Genomic DNA, 21,689 nt, shown 5'->3' on the forward strand with positions numbered 1-21,689 from the left:
AGGGGTAAGTGTTAGCATTAAGTCTTTAGATTAAAATCTTAAGGTTGAGAATTACGGTAAAGACTTAGCGTTAACTCTTAGAGTTATGTCTTAAGGTTGAGTTTTAGAGTTAAGTCTTAAGGTTAAGTCTTTATGTTGAGTCTTAGGGTTAAGTCTTAAGGGCAGGTCTTTAGGTTAAGTCTTAAGGGTTATGTCTCTAGAGTATAATTATTAGGGTTAAGATTTAGGGTTAAGTCTTAGGGTTAAGTCTTTAGGTTAAGTTATAAGATTAAGTCTTAAGGTTGAGTCTTAGGGTTAAGTCTTAGAGTTAAGTCTTAAGGTTGAGTCTTAGGGTTAGGTCTTAGGCTTAAGTCTTTATGTTAAGTTCTAAAGGTTCAGTGTTAGAGTTAAGCATTAGGGTTAAGTTATAGGGTTAAGTCTTAGGATTAAGGCCTAGGGTTAAATCTTAGAGTTAAGTCTTTAGGCTAAGTTATAAGGTTAAGTCTTAAGTCTTAAGGTTAACTCTCAGGGTTAGGTCTTTAGGATAAGTCTTAAGGTTAAGTCTACAGGGTTAAGTCTTTAGGTTAAGTCTTAAGGTTAAGTCTACAGGGTTAAGTCTTTGGAGTTAAGTCTTAGGGTTAAGTCTTTAGGTTAAGTCTTAGGGTTAAGTCTAGGTTAAGTTTTAAGGTTAAGTTCTAAAGGTTCAGTGTTAGAGTTAAGCATTAGGGTTAAGTTATAGGGTTTAGTCTTAGGGTTAAGTCTTAGGGTTAAGTGTTAAGGTTAAAGTCTTAATTTTGAGTCTTAGGGTTAAGTCTTAAGGTTAAGTCTTTAGGTTGAGTCTTAGTATTAAGTGTTAAAGTTTTAAGGTTTTGTCTTAATGTTGTGTCTTAGGGCTAAGACTTAGGGTTAGGTCTTTAGGTTAAATATTAAGTTAAAGTGTAAAGGGTTAAGTCTTTAAAGTATAATTATCAGGGTTAAGTCTTACGCTTAAGTCTTAGGGTTAAGTCTCAAGGTTGAGTCCTACAGTTAAGTCTAAAGGTGCAGTCTTAGGGTTAAAGGCCTAGGGTTAAATCTTAGAGTTAAGTATTTAGGCTAAGTATAAGGTAAAGTCTTAAGGCTGAGTCTTAGGGTTAACTCTCAGGGTTAAGTCTTAAGGTTAAGACATAAAGTTGAGTCTTGGGGTTAAGTCTTAGAGTTAAGTCTTAAGGTTAAGTCTTAAGGTTGAGTATTATGGTAAAGTCTTAAGGTTAGGTCTTTAGGTTAAGTCTTAAGGTTAAGTCTACAGGGTTAAGTCTTAGTGTTAAGTCTCAAGGTTAAGTCTTAGGGTTAAGTGTTAAGGTTGAGTCTTAGGGTTATATCTTAGGGTTACGACTTAGGGATAGGTTTTAGGGTCATGTCTTTAGGCTAAGTCATAAGCTTTTAAGTTTGAGTCATAGGGATAAGTCTTAGGGTTAAGTCTTAGGATTAAGTCTTTAGGTTAAACCTTAAGGTTGAGACTTAGGGTTAAGTCTTAGGTTTAAGTCTTTATGCTAAGTCTTAAGGTTAAGTCTAAAGGTTCAGTCTTTAGAGATAAGTCTTAGGGTTAAGTCTTAAGGTTAAGTCTTAGAGTTAATTTTTAAGTTTAAGTCTTAAGATTGAATCTTAGAGTTAAGTCTGAAAGTTGAGTATTACGGTTAAGTCTTAGGGTTAAGTGTACAGATTAAGTGTTAAGGTTGGGTCTTAGGGTTAAATATTAGGGTTACGTCTTAGGGATAAGTTTAGGGTTAAGTCTTAAACTTAAGTGTTAAGGTTGAGTCTTAGGGTGAAGTCTTAAAGAGTTAAGTCTCAAGGTTAATTCTTAAGGTTGAGTCTTAGAGTTAACTTTTAAGGTTGTATCTTAATATTGAGTCTTATGATTAAGTCTTTAATGTTAACTCTCAAGGTACAGTCTTTAGAGATAAGTCTTAAGATTAAACCTTTAGGTTAGTTCTTAAGGAGAAGTCTTAGGGTTAGTTCTTTAGGTTAAGTCTAAAGGTTAGAGTCTTAAGGTTAGAGTCTTAAGGTTAAGTGTCTAAGGTTGAGTCTTATGATAAAGTCTTTGGGTTAAGTCTGAGGACTTAACCTTAACACTTAACCCTAAGGACTTAACCCTAAGACTGAACACTAAGACTCAACCTTAATACTTAACACTAAGACTTGACTCTCAGACTCAAGCTTAAGTCTTAACCATAAGACTTAACACTAAGACCCTATAGATTTAAACCTACAACATATCCCTAAGTCTTAACACTACGACTTAAAACTAAGTCTTAACCATAAGGCTTAACACTAAGAAATAACACTAATACTTAACCCTAAGATTTAACCCTAAGAATTAACCCTAAGTCTTAACTTTAAGATGTAACCCTAAGACTTAATGCTAAGACCTAACCCTAAGACTCAACCTTGAGACTTAACCCTAAAACTTAACCCTAAGACCTAAATCTAAGACTTAATGCTGGCTTAACACTAAGACCAAACCCTAAGAAATTACCCTAAGAATTAAGCCTAATACTTAACCCTAAAACGTAATTCTAAGACTTATCCTTCAGAACTAACCCTAAGACTTAACCCTAAGACTTAACCCTAAGACTCAACCTTAAGACTTAACCTAAAGACTTAACCCTAAGACTTAACCATAAAACATAACCCTAAGATTTAACCCTAAAGACTTGACTTAACCCTAAGACTTATCCCTAAGACTTAACCATAACAGTTAACCCTAAGACTCAAATTAAAACTTAACCCAAAAACATAACCCTAAGACTTAACCCTCAGACTTAACAATGACTTAACTCTAAGACTGAACCATAAAACTCAACCTTAAGAATTAATCTTAAGATTTAACTATAGGACTTAACCCTAAGACATAACCCTAAGACTCAACCTTAAGACTTAACCCTAAGTCTTAACCTAAAGACCTATACCTAAGACTTATCTGCAAAACTCAACCTTAAGACTTAACCCTAAGACTAAACCTTGATATTTAACCCTAAGTCTTAACCTAAAGACCTATCCCTAAGACTTAACTGTAAGACTCAACCTTAAGACTTAACCTTAAGACTTAATCCTAAGACTTAAACTAAGACTTATCCCCACGACTTAATTCTAAAGACTCAACGTTAAAACTTAACCTTAGGGCTTAACCTAAAGACTTAACCCTAAGACTCAACATTACGACATAACCCTAAGACTTAAGCCTAAGCCTCAAACTTAACACTTAAACTTAAGAATTAAGCTAAGGACTTTAACAATAAGACTTACATATAATGCTTAACTCTAACACTTAAGCTTAAGACTTAACTCTAAGACTCAACTTTCAGACTTAACCTTGAGATTTACCTAAAGACTTAACCCTAAAAATTAACCCTAAGGACTTAACCATAACACTCAACCTTCAGTCTTAACCGTAAGACTTAACCTTAAGACTCAACCTTAAACTTAACCATAGCACTCAACCTTAAGCCTTAACCTTAAGACTTAACTCTAAGGCTTAAAACTTAGAGTCAACCTTAAGTTTTAACCTTAAGATTTGACCTTAAGACTTAACCCTAAGGCTCAAGCTTAAGACTTAAACTTAAGACTCAACCTTAAGATTTAACCCTAAGACTTAACTCTAAGACTGAAGCTTAAGACTTAATCCTAAGACACAACCTTAAGAATTAACTTTAAGACTTAACTCTAAAACTTAACCCTAAGAATTAACCTTAAGACTCAACCTTAAGACAACCTTAAGACTTAACCCTAAGATTTAACCTTAAGACTTAACCCTAAGTCATAACCCAAATACTTAACCCTAAAGACTCAACTCTAAGATTGAACATTGAGACTTAACCTAAAGACTTAATTGTAGAGTCTTAACCCTAAGACTTATCCCTAAGGCTTAACCGTAAGACTTAACTCTAAGGCTCATCCTTATTCTTAACCCGAAGACTCAACCTTATGACTTGACCTTAAGACTGAACCTAAAGACTTGATCCTAAGACTTAACCCTAAGACATAACATCTAGACATAACCATTAGTCTTAAGCTAAAGACCTAACCCTAAGAATTGACCCTAGGACTTAAAACCCTAAGGCTCAACCTTAATCCTTAACCTATAAGAATTAACTGTATGATGCTGCGGGCATTCTGGGTGAGCGGGAGTCAGATTCAAATACTCATGGAGTTCAAGATCTGATCCGTTTATTGTACAAACCAGGCACACTTTTATAAGGCACTCTATAAACGTGTGATAATATGATTGGCTACTTTACAAGCGTATAGTAATATGATTGGTTAACAATTGTTTATTGGCAAGATTTCTGTTTCTACTTTTTCAGGCACGTAGGCTCCTTCCTGTTGTTTCCCAGCTCCTCTTATCGCGTCCTTGCTGGCCCTGGCCTTGTGCAAGCACCCGCAATTTGTTCCTCCCTCTTCATTCCACTGTTCTGATCGTGCCCTCGTCTTATTTCTTCAGTATTTTTCCACTTGCTTCAAAGTTCAGTATAATCATTCAATACAGCAAAAGCCCCAACACCTCCCCCTTTCTTTTTAAATACAGCATTAATACTGCGTTCCATACAGCTTTGGAAACATTGTAAAAGACAAGGCACTAAAAGTAACAAAAGAATAACAAACAACAATATACTATGCAAAGCAGAAGCAAAAGCAATATTCATTAGGCCTATTCCTAAAAATAATGCCATCGTTCACATTTACAATGATGTTGTATTATATGATATTCAAAACTTTTTCTGATAATGCGAACCCAGAAGATGAGTTTGTTTCGTTGTTCTGCTAAAAATATCTGTTCGAAGGCTTCATAAGATTGTAAGGCCTCGTTTATACCTGAAAAGGTAGGGGCATGTGTCCCAGTAAGAAGGGAAAAACCGCCGGAACCAAAACGTAGGATACTATACCGACAGGGTGGACACAGCCAAGAGTGTAAAACCTTCCACCTATATGCTCCAACCCTTTTACAATATCCACAATATAGAGTAACTGTTGAATTACAAGAAGTAGCACATATAGGACAAGAATTTTCTGTTTCTATCGGTCCTTGCCCAAAAAGATCCTGCAACGCACGCACGATACGGTCACAGTGTAACAAAGACAATTCACCGGAGGGTAATTGACATTGTATCTCCCGAGGTAACTGCTGCAAGATGGGCAGAATAATGTATGTTAACTTATCTACAAGCCGCTTTTCTTCATTTGGTCGTGGCGGTCGGAATAACCTTTCTCGATGCTGTGCCCACTGAGCCCACTGATCCCTCCTGTTCATTTAGGAGTCAATCCTGTCGTAGTCACCCTGCTCTTTCTTTTCAGTGGGTCGGTTTTCAATCCACGGGCGAACCCATTTTGCCGGAATCCACTTGGTCACTGCCCCTGTGGAGATACATGCATAACCCCGACCCCACGTTAATAAACTATGAGGCCCTGACCAACAATTTGAGACAGGGTCAAATACCTGGACAGCTATGTCACGATTCGAAAAATCGTTGGGATTGTTAGAAAAGTGATAGAAAATCGGCTGTTCAGTACGTTCCGTTCTGGGATTCAACCAGTTCAGTACATAGCATGCTTTTGCCACTATTACATGAGGACTCCTCTCCCCCTCTTTTCGAAAAACAGACAGGTAATGTTTCAATGATTGATGGGCACGTTCAATAATTGCCTGACCACCAGAATTATTCGGAATTCCGGTAACGTGCTTCACCTGCCATTGCAGCAAAAAGGTCTTTATTCTGGCACTAAGATATGCAGGGGCATTATCTGTTTTTACCATATCTGGGCGGCCCAGCACAGCCATGGCTGACGTCCAATGCTGAATACAGGCAACAGCATTGGTAGATTTATGAGCAGTCGCCCAAATAGCTTTCGAGCAGGTATCAATTGTGACATGGACATATTTAAGTACTCCAAATGGGGTGAATTCTGTAACATCAGTTTGCCAGATTTGTCGAGGTTGTAACCCTCTAGGATTTGTACCTTCCTGTTGAAGAGGTGTTAACCTGGCACAATCAGGACAGGCCGCTATGACAGTCCTAGCGTCTTGACGAGACAGACCAAACTGTTTTTGGAGAGACCGGGCAGATTGGTGAAAAAAGGCATGTGACTCTGTTGCTTGTTTTAGAGGAGAATTTTGTAATACTGGGGATGCCACCTGAGTGTCTATATAAGCATTACCTTCTGATAAGACACCAGGTAAATCCAGATGACTTCTGATATGCGTAATCCACCAAGGGAATTGTCTAAAATTTATTTCATTCCACATCTGAATAACTAGGGCCATAAGTCTGTCATTCGTAAAAGACCCTAAAAGGGAACGCGAAAGACGTGAAACTATTCCAACAACATATTTAGAATCACTTACAACATTAAGAGGGACATTGCGAAATTCCTGAAACACCATTAACACTGCTCTTAATTCCAAAACTTGAACTGAACCTTCCATTTGTTCTATATGAGAAATCCAATTGTTCCTGTCATCCCTATAGGCATAGCCACACTTTTGAGTTTTGCTACTAGCGTCGGTAAAAACCGTAAGTGCATTTTTAATAGGATTTTGTTGCTGTAAAGATTTTTCCTCCAATACTAAGGAAGTTTTAAATAAGGGGTGATTGGGATAATGATTATCTAATTGAATACCTAGGGTTGCCACAGCAAAACACTCAGAAATCTGAATCCACCAGTCAGCCAAGGACAAATTTTTCACAGGTAAAATAATTTTTTCAGGGTCGCAGCCTGCGAGAGTACGCAAACGTTCTCGTGCCTTCAGCAATAACTGTCCTACTGCATCCGCTCCAGTAGTAACTGTGGCTTTTAAGGTGTTACTGTGGAAAACCCATTCTAACAGAATCATAGATCGATCAACGGGCAATTGTGCTATTATAGCCACAATTTCTGTGTCTTGGTTATACACGAGTAGGGTAAATGGACAATTCAATAGTCGCCTGTCCACTCCAACATTTTGAATTTTCTGTGTAATTTTCTCTAGGGCTTTTTCAGCTTCAGGTGAAAGAGATCTGGGATCAGCGGGTGACGAGCCACCCTTCAATAATGCCAATAAAGGAGCCAAATCCATATTGGTAATTCCACAGAAAGTTCTTAACCATTGAATGTCTCTGACTAGTTTCTGGACATCGTTGACGTTTTTTATATTTGGGACACTAATAATTTTTTGTGGCTGGATTCTTGTTTCTGAGATGCGCAGACCAAGATAATTCCAGGGCGCTAGTTTTTGTACCTTTTCTTTTGCTATAACCAATCCAAAGGTATGCAGACTCTGTATAAGTTCCTGTTCTTTTTCAGGGGCTAGTGTGTGAGGGCTGGCTATTAAGAGATCATCCATATAATGATAGGTAATAAGGTTAGGATTATTCTCTCTCCAAGATTGTAGAGCTAAATCCACAAACCACTGACATATTGTTGGGGAGTTTTTCATACCCTGAGGTAGTACAACCCACTCATACCTTTTTGCTGGAGCGGCACGGTTTATAGCTGGTACTGTAAATGCAAATTTTTCACAATCATCCTCATGCAGAGGAATAGTGAAAAAACAATCTTTTAAATCAATAATTAATAGGTCCCAATTTTGTGGTAACATAGTGGGAGAAGGCAGTCCAGGCTGAAGGGCACCCATGTCAACCATTTTTTCATTTATTGCTCTTAAATCATGTAATAATCTCCATTTTCCTGATTTCTTTTGAATTGTAAAAATAGGTGTATTCCATGGGCTAACAGAAGGTCTGATGTGGCCTAAATCCAATTGTTCTTGGACTAATTCTTGAATGTGTTGCAGCTTCTCTTGAGGTAAGGGCCATTGATCAACCCATACGGGAGTTTCTGATTTCCATTTTAATTTTAAGGTTGGGCGAGAGCTGCTATCAATGGCCCCAATCAAAAATCTGTAGAGATTCTCATTCCCCATTGGGAAAGTACATCTCTATCTAACAAGGACAAGGATGTGTGTAGGACATAAGGTTTTACCCATGCTTGATGTCCTTCTTGATCCGTGAAAAGAATGAAGTTTTTACTGACCTGTGTCAGACGACTTCCCCCAATGCCTGAAATGGTTGAACCCGCACTATCTAATTCCCACATGGTAGGCCAAACTGAAAAAGGAAGAACAGTAACATCAGCACCAGTATCAATCATCATTGAAACATTAGGAAGATTTACACCTTGTGGACCAGATATCTTAACATTACATTTTGGCCGCTTGGCACCAATAAGTCGACAAAAGGCAATGTTAGGCATACCCGTTGAGCCAAATGCACCTTGACCCCTGTCCTTTTCTCCTTTTTGAGGGACAGTAGCTTGGAATGGAATGAGCTGTGCAATAGTGCTTCCTGCTGGAATATGAACAGGTGGAGAAAAAACTTTTACCATAATTCCAATAGGTCCAGTATAATCGGCATCAATACAACCAGGAAGAACAAAAATCCCCTTTTTTGATGCAGAAGAGCGTCCTATAAGGAGTGCAGATAAACCATAACCCAAAGGACCACTAACTGTAGAAGGAAGTACATGTACCTTTTCATCAGTGATATTTACAGGTTCTGCCACGGCCAAATCGACTCCTGCGCTTCCTCTGGTGGCTGAATACAGCTCGCCGAGGCAGCCATGAAATTTGTTGGGTTCTGGGGATATTTCTTGGCCGCGTCCCTCAGAACGCGGCTGTTCCCGTTTCCCGGAACAAAGAGGGGTGTACCATCTTTTCTAAATTTTGAGCGACAATCGGCCGCTTTATGACCAAATTTTTGACAACGCAAACAATTTCTCTTCAACAGAGACTTTCCTCCTAGATTCTTTTTGCAGTCACGTTTAAAGTGACCTTCCTGTCCACATTGATAACATTTTGGCTTAGAACCCTGGTCCCCTTGGCCTTGTACCTTGTTGCTGTTTAGAGCTACTGCTAGAGCATTGGCATGTATTTTTGCCTTTTCCTCTTCCTCAACCAAAGGAGCCCTTGCACATGCCTCTATCATTTGAGCGATGGATGCCCCAGGGGGTAAGGATGCTATAAGTTGCTTACAAGTGACATTTGCATTTTGTACAGCGATCTCTTTAGTCAACAAAATCTTGAGATCTGGAGTGACGTTAGGAGCATTATCAATGGCGTCTCTTAACCTGTCAACAAAACTAAAAAAAGATTCATTAGGTTTCTGCAAGATTTTGGTATATGGTAAGGTTGGTGTATGCAATTGAGGTAACGCCAAGAAAGCTGCTAACCCAGCTTGTTTCGATTGTTGTAACACCCTGGGATGTAACGCTGCTTGTGCAGCTCCATCACGATAAGGACCTGTACCCATTAAGGCATCTAACGGCGCTACTTGTAAGGGATCACCTTGTGGCAATTGAATGTTTTCTATAAGTTTCACCTCTAGATTCTCCTGCCACTTTGCTAACCAAAGCATGAATGTTGTTGGAGACAGGATAAGCTCCATAACTGCTCTTAGGTCGGCCGGCACCAACTCAGTATACTTAATTAAGGCTGTTACTTGATTTCTCACTAATTTATTATTATGGCCATACTGCATTATAGCTTTTTGAATGCCCTGCACCAATTTCCAATCCAGGGGTTCCCATGTCGGCTGACCCTGTCGCAACACTACAGGAGCAGCTAATGGGGTAAACGAAAAATCCCCTTCTATGGTACAATTCTCTACCAGGCCCCTGTATCGCCTTCGAGGGTCAAAATTAGGGTCTATAGGTACCGCGCGCGCATCTTGTTCAATTTTATCCCCCAGAGCCTCTAACCCCTCAATTATAGCCTTATGGGCACTTTTATACGCCTTTTTAACATCTTTCTTTTTAGAGTCCTTGTCGAGCCTCTCCATATGATGTAGTAGGTCGGACATCTTCTTTTCCTGCTGTTGCAGCTCTTTCCGTAGTGCCGAATAAGGCGTCGGTGCTGCCTCTTCATCACTACTGCAAAGACTGCCACTTTCGGGAGGTAAAGGAGGCAGATTGCCAAACAGTTCAGGCTCAGTCTCCATTTCCTCCTCTGGTGGAGCTGTGGGCGGTGTTATTCCCATCCCAGCAGTCTTACATCCAGTACTCGTAACTGCCGGTATTAATGTCTGTCCGCCGCTTGCCGTTTGTTCCTTTTCAGGACACCAGGGTGGCAATTCATCATCTAATCCCCACGCTATTCGTTCAGCAATAGTCATCACTGGATAAGCTTTAGATGTACAATCGGGGGGTTTTTTGCACGGAGGCTGCCCCTCTGGCTCTTCCTCCGACTGAGAGGCAGAATCGCTGGGAGACCGCACTGCAGCTTTAACAGCTGCAGCGACTTGTGCCTCACCGTGTAACTGCGCGATCATACCCCGTACAGCCCGATACGTACGAGCCAAAGTCTTTACCCCCTTAGTCCCGACTTGCACAGATTCCCATAAGTCCTCTCCCACTTTCTTCCATGTTTCAGTACTATATACATCTTGCGTAGAAGCAAGGAAACCACGGCGGCGACTCCAACATAGCAGATCAATTACTGCCTGCCGTGAGACTGACGTTTCAGTTTTCTCTGCCAGTTTCATTAAACTGTCTACGATTGCTTTCTCCACCGCTGATGCAGTGATCCCCATCCTGCTTAAGTTTCCTGACTCACCGGTCAGCCATGCACGTTCCGCCTTTCTTCGGGCGCCCAGCTCTCTCTCCGCTGGCAGCAGGATCCTCGCCGGCTCCGCAGCTTGTAACACGATCCTTAATGAATCTTCCTGACTCTTCGACCAATCCACACGTCGGGGTCACCAGATGCTGCGGGCATTCTGGGCGAGCAGGAGTCAGATTCAAATACTCATGGAGTTCAAGATCTGATCCGTTTATTGTACAAACCAGGCACACTTTTATAAGGCACTCTATAAACGTGTGATAATATGATTGGCTACTTTACAAGCGTATAGTAATATGATTGGTTAACAATTGTTTATTGGCAAGATTTCTGTTTCTACTTTTTCAGGCACGTAGGCTCCTTCCTGTTGTTTCCCAGCTCCTCTTATCGCGTCCTTGCTGGCCCTGGCCTTGTGCAAGCACCCGCAATTTGTTCCTCCCTCTTCATTCCACTGTTCTGATCGTGCCCTCGTCTTATTTCTTCAGTATTTTTCCACTTGCTTCAAAGTTCAGTATAATCATTCAATACAGCAAAAGCCCCAACAGTATGATTTAACACAAAGACTTAACTCTAAGACTGAACCTTAAACCTAACCTTAATACCTAGCTCTAAGACTTAACCATAAGACTTATTCCTAAAACTCTAAGCCTAACACTCAACATTTGGACTTAACCTAAAGACCTAACCTTGAGACTTAACCCTAAAACTTAACCTAAGACTTAATCCAAAAACTTAACCGTAATACATAACCCGAAGAATTAACCCTAAGACATAACCATAAGTCTTAAGACTGAACCTTAAAACTTAACCTTAGGACTTAACCTGAAGTCTTAACCCTAAGACTTAACCTTAAGACTTTACCTAAAGACTTAACCCTAATACTTTACTGTAAGACCTATCTCTATAGATTTAACCCAAAGCCTTAACTCTAAGACTCAAACATGAGACTTAACCCACAGACTAAACCTTAAGACTTAACCTAAAGACTTGACCCTAAGACATAACCCTAAGACTTAACATCTAGACTTAACCATTATTTTAAGGTAAGGTCCTAACCCTAAGACTAACCCAAAGTTTAACCACAAGACTTAACCTTAAGACTTAACCTTAAAACTTACTCTAATTCTTAAACCATACACTTAACCTTAAGGCTTAACGCTAAGACTTAACACTGAGACTTAAGCCTAAGATTCAACTTCAAGACTTATCCCTAAGACTTAACCCTAAGGCTCAAGCTTAAGACTTAACCCTAAGACTCAACCTGAAAAATTAACCTTAAAACTTAACTCTAAGACTTAATCCTAAGGCTAAAACTTTTAACCTAACCTTAATACTTACCCTAAAACTTAATCCTAGGACTTTAACCCTGAGACTGAACCATAAGACTTAACTGTAAGACAAAACATGGAGGCTTAACCCTTTCTTAACCTTAAGACTTAACCCTAACACTCAACTTTAACCCTTAACCTTAAGCCTTAACCCTAAGATTTATCTCTAAGTCTTAACCCTAAGACTCAACTTTAAGACTTAACCCTAAGACTTAACCTTAAGACTCAACATTTAGACTTAACCTTAATACTTAAACGCAAAACTTAACCATAAGAATTAACCCTGATACTTAACCTTAAGAATTAACCCTAAAACTTAACATTAAGGCTTTAAGCAAAGTCTTATACTAAAGGCCTAACCCTAGCGACGTAACCTTAAGACTCAACCTCATTACTTAACCTTAAATCTTATCTCTAAGATTTAATGCTAAGACTTAAATATAAGACTTAACCTGAAGACTTTAAGACTTAACCCTATCACTTATCCCAAAGTTTTAACCCTAAGACTCAACCTTTAGACTTAACCTTAAGACTGAACCTAAAGACTTAACCCTAAGACTTATCCCTAAGACTTAACAGTAAGACTCAAACTTAAGACTTAACCTTTAGACTTAACTTGAAGATTTAACCTTAAGTCATAACCTTAAGACTTACACCTAAGACTTAACGCTAAGACTTAACCCTAAGGCTTAACCCTGACAGTTAGACTCAACCGTAAGACTTAACCCTAAAACATAATCCTAAGACTTAACTCTAAGACTTAACCCTAAGTCTTACCCCTAAGACTTAACCCAGACAGTTAACCCTATAGAATCAACCGTAAGAGTTAACCCTAAGACTTAACTCTATAGACTGCACTTTAAGTCTTACCCCTAGGACTCAACCTTAAGAATTAACCTTAACTCTAAGACTTAACCCTAATTCTAACCCTAAGACTCAACCTTAAAAGACTCAACCTTAAGACTTAACCCTAAGGCTCAACCTTATGAATTAACCTCTAGACTTAACTCTAAGTCTTAATCTAAAGACCTATCCCTAAGACTTAACTGTAAGACTCCACCTTAAGACATAACCCTAAGACTTAATGCTAAGACTCAACCATAAGAGTTAACCTTAAGATTTAACCTAAAGACTTAATGCTAAAACTTAGCCCTAGGATTTAACCTTAAAGACTTGACCCTAAGACTTAAACCTAAGACTTAACATTGAGACATAACCATTAGCCTTAACCTACAGACATAACGGTAAGACTTAACTCTAAGACTGAACCTTAAAACTTAACATTAGGACTTAACCTAAAGACTTAACCCTAGTATTTAACCTTAAGTCTTAACTCTAAGACTTAACATTAACACTTAACCCTAAAACATAACACTAAGACTTAACTCTAAGACTTAACCTGAAGACTCAACCTTTAGACTTAACTTTAATACTTAACCTAAAGACTTAACCCTACGACTTAACCTTAAGAATTTACTCTAAGACTCAACCCTAAGACTTATCCCAAAGACTTAACCATAATACTCAACTTTAGACTCAACCTTAAGACTGAACCTAAGGACTTAACCCTAAAACTTACACCTAAGACTTAAACCTGACAGTTAACCCTAAGACTGAACCTTAATTCTTAACCCTAAGACTCAACCTTAAGACTTAACCTTAACACTTTACCCTAAGACTTAATCTTGATACTTAAACCTAAGTCTTAACCCAAATACTTAACCCTAAGACTCGACCCTAAGGGTTATCATTGAGACTTAACCTAAAGACTTAACCCTAGTTATTTAACCCTAAGACTTATCCCTGATCCTTAACACTAAGACTTAACTCTAAGGCTCAACCTTAAGGCTTAATCCTAAGGCTCAACCTTAAGACTTAAACTAAGGACTTAACCCTAAAGACTCAACTCTAAGATTTAACATTGAGACTTAATCTAAGGACTTAATTGTAGAGACTTAACGCTAAGACTTATCCCTAAGGCTTAACCCTAAGACTTTAAGGCTCATCCTTAAGACTTAACCCTAAGACTCAACCTTATGACTTGACCTTAAGACTAAACCTAAAGACTTGACCCTAAGACTTAACATTTAGACGTAACCATTAGTCTTAACCTAAAGACCTAACCCTAAGAATTGACCCTAGGACTTAACCTTAAGGCTCAACCTTAAGCCTTAACCTATAAGAATTAACTATAAGACTTAACCCAAAGACTTAACTCTAAGACTGAACCTTAAACCTAACCTTAATACTTAGCTCTAAGACTTAACCATAAGACTTATTCCTAAAACTCTTAAGTGACGTACGGAATTAGACTCTATAACTCGAAAGTTATAAAGTAGGTATGTTTATTGCGTGCAGATGCACGGGGGATCGCTCCACCACAAGCGTGCATGCCCGAAGTGATGAACCATCTCACATTTATACAATAAAACAAATGAATATTCAATTAACACCTATACATATTTGTTACCTAAACCCACCTACTCTTGCTTCGTATGTTAATTAGCTTATCAGTCCTTTGCAGGCAATGTGGTGGTCTTGCAGGTTTGTAGGTTATTCATGTCCTTGTGACCATCTGATCTTCTCCAGCAAGAAGACTTAGCACTCCCTCCCTCTAGATAACATTGGAATGTCTCTCATCCTTTTCTCATCCTTTTTATAAATAGCCCCTTTGTTAGAGGAAGAAGGGCAGGCGTCTCCTCAAAGTTGTGTGGCTATGTGACCGGACACCACACCCATGACCAGTCACCATACCCACATTCCTTGAGCAGACATATACAGTCACAATCGATGTCCATTGTCCCTCTTTCACACTATTTCTCCATATCAAGACCAAATAGAAATTACTTGAACTATGCATGAACACTTTAGTGAAACTAAAGACCACTGTGCTTTTAAATGGGGACGAAGCTCATAAGACCCAGTGAGGATTAAGTGTGACTAAAGGTCATCGTAAACAGTTTTTCCAGGTGTATAAAGTATTTTCCTGTTGCGAAGAGCTGTGCTAGCTTTGTGGGTTTGCCCCCCAGCTCCCATCCCCGCAGACACGCGTAACTGGTCCCTCGGCCGTGCGGGTGCTCGATCTGTTGCACAGCAGGCGATGGGATCCGGCCATTTGACAGCAGAATCAGGTCCCAAGGAGATGGTCACTGCCAGCCCTGGCTGGCCTTGGTGCTCGGAGGGGCTGCGCGATGTCCCGGTGTGACAGCGGCTGTTACCGGGGCTCGCCCCCCCGTCTGGGTGCGAGGGGGGTGGCGGCGCGGTGGGTGGCGGTCCTGCCAGGGTGGGAGATGCGGCTCCAGGTGCTTTGCCCGCCGGCCCGGACGGTGCTTTCGCTTCTCGTTACGCGTTCGGGGGAGGCAGGAGGGTCGCTGTTACCGTCAGCGAGCCCGTGCTGCCGCCGCTGGCCAGCATCGGGGCTGTGTGGCATCCCGGGGTGGCGGGGAGCAGAGCAATGCGCCTTGTCTTTGCAGGGTGCTGAGCTGCCCTTCCCCGGGGCCAGGGCTCGCTGCCGCTTGCACCTGCACAGGATTTGGTCCCGCAGCCTCAGTGTGAGGGCTGGATTTTCGCGAAATGAGGAGGAACTGCTGGCAACTTCTGTACTAACGGTCGGCTTGATTTCTTGCTGTGCTTTTCTTACATTTTTAATAGCCAGGTGGAGTACAAATTGTAAAGGAAACTTCATACAGAGAGTTTTAAAGTTTGAAGAGAGATTATTAACCCTCTAGCTGTCGTGAGGTTTCACCTCTCCTTCCTGGCAGGACTGATCTTCCAGTTAGAAGTGAAACAAGGTCAAACGGTTTAAAAAAAAGGTTTCTTTCTGTCAGGCCGAATCTAAATCAATCAAATTCCGGGGCACCAAAGTGTGTTGTGTAACAAATGTGAGTGCAAAGGTAAGCACGTAGCTACAGGTAGCAGAAAAGCATGTGCAAGAGAAGTTGTGGGACTTCTCTCTAAGTTCTAACACCTTGCTCTTTGTGCTGTTCTTCTGCAGATTTGCCTGGATTTTAAGTATGGACAGAAGAGGGAGAGAATGAACATATGCATTTGATTTGCTTAATAGAAAATACCTTGGCAGAAACACATGCTTGTGCTGCGTATTCTGTTGGAGTATGGCTTTTTAAAATACTCATGTTCTGTCTAATGAAAAGCTGATAGTATCTCCCATTCACCTAAGAATATGTTCAAACATAGCTTGAGATATGCTGCTAACCATGTTAAGAAAAATGTATAGCTTAATATCAAACTAGCTAAAGTGCAGTCACTGGGGGATATCTTGGTGCTTGTGAACTTTAAATTAAAGAGCGCTACGAGGCTGGATTACCTGATAACCAGTACAATTGGAACAGCAGTATAAACCCTCTTTTTTGAAGGTCATTTTGAACAGTGTGGAATCATAGAATCATTTAGGTTGGAAAAGTCCTTTAAGATCATTGAGTCCAACCATTAACCTGACACTGCCAAGTCCATCACTAAACTGTGCCCCTGATCACCACATCTACACATCTTTGAAATGCCTCCAGGGATGGCGAGGCCACCCTGAAACTTCCCTGGGCAGCTGGTTCCAGTCCTTGACAACCCTTTCGGTGAAGAATTTTTTCCTAATGTCCAATCTAAACCTCCCCTGGAGCAACTTGGGGCCATTTCCTCTTGTCCTATCCCTTGTATCCTTGTTGGATCTGATAGAAATGATCCCCAAATGGCAGTGTGTAAAGGATTAATTTAAATTCCAGATTCCAGTTGCCTGGCATTAGCAAAAATAAAGCTTTTGTGTTATTTCTCTTAACAGTTAAAAATTAGATGCAGGAAAAATAAAGAGAAACACGTAAGTTCGGAATTTTTTTTCCCCCCTCCATTTACATTTTGGTAAGACAGAACTAATTTGCTCTCCTGTCTGCTGTGCATCCTGCTGCTGAACTAATCTTTTCTATGCCCTAGACTGTGATTAGCTTTGTTTGTTTATTACTGAAAGATTTACTTTCTAGGACTCCTTTTAATTCCATTTGCTACTACGCTGCCTTTTGTCTTAAATGTTATTTTTTTGTAGTGTCCTTTAAAAGATTCTTGGCCTTTTCTAACCTGGGACAAATTTATAGTAGCCTGGTCGAGTTTTCCTAATCATTAATGATCTTCCCAGCAGGATATGTTCTTTGTCTTCTTCCTAACATGATTCAGGACACATTCTGTTTTAAAGTGCCCTTACCCTTGAACCATTGTGCTGGGATTTAGTGTATTAACCCAAACTCTAGTAGATTTTTCTTGAGGCTTTTCTCTGTCACTTTGCACAGCACTCCTAAGATACCTGCTGTCAAAGTGCTTGCATTTTAGTAACAACACCTTGGCACTGTTAAAGTAAGTATGTTTAAATTTTCCTTTGGCCGACTTACCTGTTTTAATTCCTTAAATATTCAGATCTCTTCTGAGACAGGTCGAGGAAAGGAGCACTTGTTCTTTACAGACGATGAAATAGCAGAAATAAATGTGTAAATAGGCATGACCTTTAGGCCATTAGGGGTGTTTCTATGGGTATGTCTGCTATGCCCAGAATGGTGTAAGAACAGTAATCCGCTTTGCAAATTTGGCTGTATGACCATATCACTATGTTCAGAGGTGCAGGCGTCAATAGATGCAAGTGTTTTCAGAGAATTAAGAAAACCATCTTGTTCATGCAGTCCAGCCATAAACGATGCACAGAACAAAAAATGATAGAAAAAAAAAATGTCTTTTCAGACCCATATGAGTAAATAGAGTATTCTGTGCTGTCCTGTAAACGCATGTGTGTACATGTATTCGTAGCCAGTGAGTCATGGCTCCTAAGCCTGATTTTAAAACTGAATGAGTTCATTACAATCCCCCCCCCCAAAAAAAAAAAAAAAATCTGAGGAATCAATCTCATCTGCTTTACTAAATGAACATGTGAAAGTGCTTACTAGGGATAAACCTGAGGACTATACATATTTCTATCTTTTTCCTCAAACAGAATGAAAACACCCTTGAGACAATAAAGGAGTTAGGAGAGTAGCCAGTGTGTCCCATTCAGTGTTCTCTGTGTATCTGCGTGCACCGCTTCCCCTGTTTGGTTTCTGATCTGAGCGGGAAGGACATGGGGTGTGTAAGGACATTGCAACTCTCGAGAGAGAAGATAGGCTTTTGTGCTGGCTTCCCCCAGTTCTGAGCTCTTTGGGGCTTAAATCTCCCCAGAATGGGTGTGATGTTGAGTTTGTCTACTCCAGGGCAAATGGAGAGGAGGAGGGGCGCCTGGAGGGAGGACCACTGGCGCAGGGGACACCCTGAGCATCAGAAGTTGTTGGAACCACTGATGACTAGGGCTGTGACCAGGGGGGACCTCTCAGATTTCTCTGCATGTGGTACCCCAGTTGCTGGGACATACAGTAAGCAGAGATTGTGCCGTGTGGTCGGAGGGTGACTTGGTTTGCAAAGGGGGAGCTCAGGCCAAACCCCTGCAAGGCAGGTAGAACTGCAAATCCTCCCTGTGCTTCGTGTTCACCTTGCCTATGACAACCTGCCGCAGAAAAGCTGAGCACAGCCCTTTGCTGACGCCCAGCAGCTTGTGCTCCCTCTGAAATTTTTTGGTTGATTGTTATTTCATGGAGAGCTCTATTGTCCCCCAGCCAGGGATACTGCAGCAGTAGCAAACCAGGGCTTCTAGTTACTCCCCGACGCCTGCCTTCCTGCCCCCTCTGCATCTCCACAGCTCTCACAGAGGAGGGGTTGCCAGTGGTGCCTTCTTCAGGCAGGGCACATCTGCAGCTTCCATTGAATACCCTCCTTTCCTTTGAAAGCCCTGCCTCTTTCTGGCGCGTGGGGTTTGCTCATTTCCATGGGCGCTTTTGCAGGTGGTGGTGACATGGGAAGGAAAGGGACATACAGTGCTGGAGGTAAAGAGCTGCTCTGCTTCTGTTTACACCGTGTTTGTACAGCTGAGGTGGATACAAATCAGGGGCGGCTTTGCTGGAGAACTTTGCCAGGGATCTAACTGACTGCCTGTTTGGGAGTCCCAGAGCAGCACGTTCGGTAACAGGAGATCGCTGCACTGCCTGCCCTTGCCGTTGCTCTTGTGCATGCGGCAGTAAATACCTCCTCTGCACAAAACTGAGTCCGGGTAGAGTCCATGGAGACAGTTTTGGTAAGAATCCCAGATGCTGCAGAAAAGCAGTCTGAGGTCTCAGCTGAGCTGTACTGCTTCAGAAGGGAGATTAGCCATAGATACGTACGTGCGTTCTTTCTCAAAGAGGGGAAAGATGGTGTGGGATAGTCCTTTGCTCAGTGGTCCTGTGGGCATGTGTACTGGAGAGGAGCCATCACAGGCCACCTCTTCCTGAGCAAGCCACCACTGTGGGAGGCACTGAGATGCTCAGCAGAGGCAGTTTAGGAGCGACAGGGATGGCTGGTGATCTGTCCCGCTGCTTGGAGGTAATCCCCTCCATACCACCCTGAGATGCAACGTACCCAGCTAGAAGGAATCCCAGAAGAGATGGACAAAAAGATGAACACGTGCAGGTATTGCTCCCCAGCAACATGCAAAAAAATTCATCAGCAGTACATATCCTGGCATGTATCCGTTCATATGGAATGTGGATATTTATGGTTTTTAGTGTAAGTCAAAAGTTGTTGGACAGTCTGTTTTGCCTTGGAACGAAACCATAAAATTAAATTGCGCAAAGCAACCCGTGTTTCAAATCCGTGGACAAGGTGAAATGCCATGTGCGTGAGAGCGTTTCTCATCAGCGCGGATCTTTGCTGTCTCTAAAGCAGTGCAGGCTGGGGCTGTGGGTGCTACTGGAGATACACAGCCCGCCTGCACTGTAGGAAGGTCATTCTGGTCTCACTGTCAGATGGAGCTGTATGTTGTACAATATTGTACGTGTTGTGCCAAGCTTTCTGCAGGTAAAGAAAGCAGCAGTCATGTATTTGACAACAGCGATCATAGGTGATGCTGTGAAGAGATTCAGGGAAAATCTGCGGCGCATGTGATTTTGACTATTAGTAATGTGTCATTAATTTAAAAATAACCGGTGCAGTTAAAGAGCATGGGTGTTGGTCAGAAATGCCTGGTTTCTCATGTGTAAATTCACCAAGTCAGACGCACTGATGCAAGTGCCTGGATGAATCGGTAAAACAGGGCTGGGCTAGCCAGGGTTGGCACGGGCAGCGTGTGCAACATGCAGTTGTTTAGGCAATAGCTCTAATTCAGAGTTATGATGGAGGTGCTGAATGTGCTTGGTTTTGAAAGCACGCAGTGTTCGTTAGCTTCAACGGAAACTGCAGGATTCTGCTGTGCAAATCAATGAAACTGTGAGATACAATCCACTGTTCAGGAAAGTCAGAACATGTTTTTAAGGAAGTCTCTGTTGGTAGGTAAAACCGCTGCTGAAGCAATAGCAGTGATGGAGCATGTGTAAAAGAGCCTAGGGAGACCTGCAGCCTTCTGGAGCCAGGTGGAATATTTCCTGTTCACTTTAGCTATTCGTCATGAAGGGAAGATGCTTCCTACGAACTGGGTTTTGTTCTAACGGAAATAGGTGACTGGTGAATAAAGAGGGCAGTGGAGAGTTGTCTTTTTCCCCATTTTTAGAAAACAGAATGCATTATTGTTCCAGTTTAACAGCAGGTGGCACTCGGTTCCAGTGCAAGTAGTTATCACTTCATTCCCTTAAAAAGGAATCCATAAAATTCTATCAGTTCCGCTTCTGCATCAAAGAATGAAAATAGCTTCTGAACAGGGTCTTGACTAATAATTCATGTGCTGTGATATCTGCATGGTGTGTCTTCATTGCCTTGCACTAAAATTCCTCTTTCCTGTGAAACCAGTTGTGTTTGTGGGTTTGGGATCTTTTTTTCTTTCCTCCACTTGATCAGGGAGCAGTAGCCCAGCACAGTTCCACTTGATTTTTTTCTGGTGGTGTTCTAACATTGTGCAGTCCTCCTAACTCTTTGTCCATCAGTAATGCTTTCACTTTTTCTGTTGTTCATGTTTTAAGATATTGTTTTCTTTCTAAGGGCTGTATTTTTGTTATGTCTTTCATGATGAGTGAATTTGAAGAACTCTCAATGACAAATAATACAATTTGTAGTGTAATTTTGTGAAAATGCTTCTCTATGAATTAAAAAAAAGATTTCATTTTATATTATTTCAGGGGTAAACCCTGAATTAATCCATCTTAGATGTGGAGTTTCTGTCTTCTAGAAATACATGAAGCTTAACTTTGTTTTTGTAGGTTGAGAAGGAAAAAAGCAAACAAAGATGTTCAAAAGTGCAGGCCGTGGTGACATGCAGAATTAGACTCTATAACTCGAAAGTTATAAAGTAGGTATGTTTATTGCACGCAGATGCACGGGGGATCGCTCCTCCACAAGCATGCATGCCCAAAGTGACGAACCATCTCACATTTATACAATAAAACAAATGAATATTCAATTAACACTTATACATATTCGTTACCTAAACCCGCTTACTCTCGCTTCGTATGTTAATTAGCTTATCAGTCCATTGCCTGCAATGTGGTGGTCTTGCAGATTTGTAGGTGTTTCATGTTCTTGTGACCATCGGATCTTCTTCAGCAAGGAGACTTAGCACTCCCTCCCTCTAGATAGCATTGGAATATCTCTCATCCTTTTCTCATTCTTTTTTAAAATAGCCCCTTTTGTTAGAGGTAAGAGGGGCAGGCGTCTCCTCAAAACTGTAGGCGTCTCCTCAAAGCTGTGTGCCTATGTGACCAGGCACCGCACCCATGGCTAAT

General features: G+C 41.0%; 3 long non-coding RNA genes across 5 annotated transcripts in view; 1 reads left to right on the forward strand and 2 right to left on the reverse strand.

The window, feature by feature from the left end:
- The first annotated feature begins 358 nt into the window (after positions 1-358).
- LOC308054512 lies at positions 359-2,278 on the forward strand. The gene is made up of 2 exons (XR_013924133.1): positions 359-463; positions 1,071-2,278. It is a non-coding gene; the product is annotated as an uncharacterized lncRNA (long non-coding RNA).
- On the reverse strand, positions 2,009-4,048 carry LOC308054514. The gene is made up of 3 exons (XR_013924142.1): positions 2,859-4,048; positions 2,565-2,794; positions 2,009-2,101 (listed from the first exon to the last, which is right to left on the reverse strand). It is a non-coding gene; the product is annotated as an uncharacterized lncRNA (long non-coding RNA).
- Positions 4,049-4,728: 680 nt separating this feature from the next.
- The window catches only part of LOC308054511, a 112,312-nt gene continuing 95,351 nt past the window's right edge, over positions 4,729-21,689 (reverse strand). The window contains exons 2-3 of one of the 3 annotated variants that reach the window (XR_013924130.1): positions 10,598-10,639; positions 4,729-8,096 (exon numbers count right to left, since the gene is read on the reverse strand). This is a non-coding gene — a long non-coding RNA (uncharacterized lncRNA). Of the gene's footprint in view, positions 8,097-8,243; positions 8,830-10,597; positions 10,989-21,689 lie in introns of those variants that run through there. The other 2 variants (XR_013924131.1, XR_013924132.1) reach the window with 2 other exon arrangements.

The sequence above is a fragment of the Falco punctatus genome (genome assembly GCF_963210335.1).
Source record: "Falco punctatus genome assembly, chromosome: 17".
NCBI classification, from domain to species: Eukaryota; Metazoa; Chordata; class Aves; order Falconiformes; family Falconidae; genus Falco; species Falco punctatus.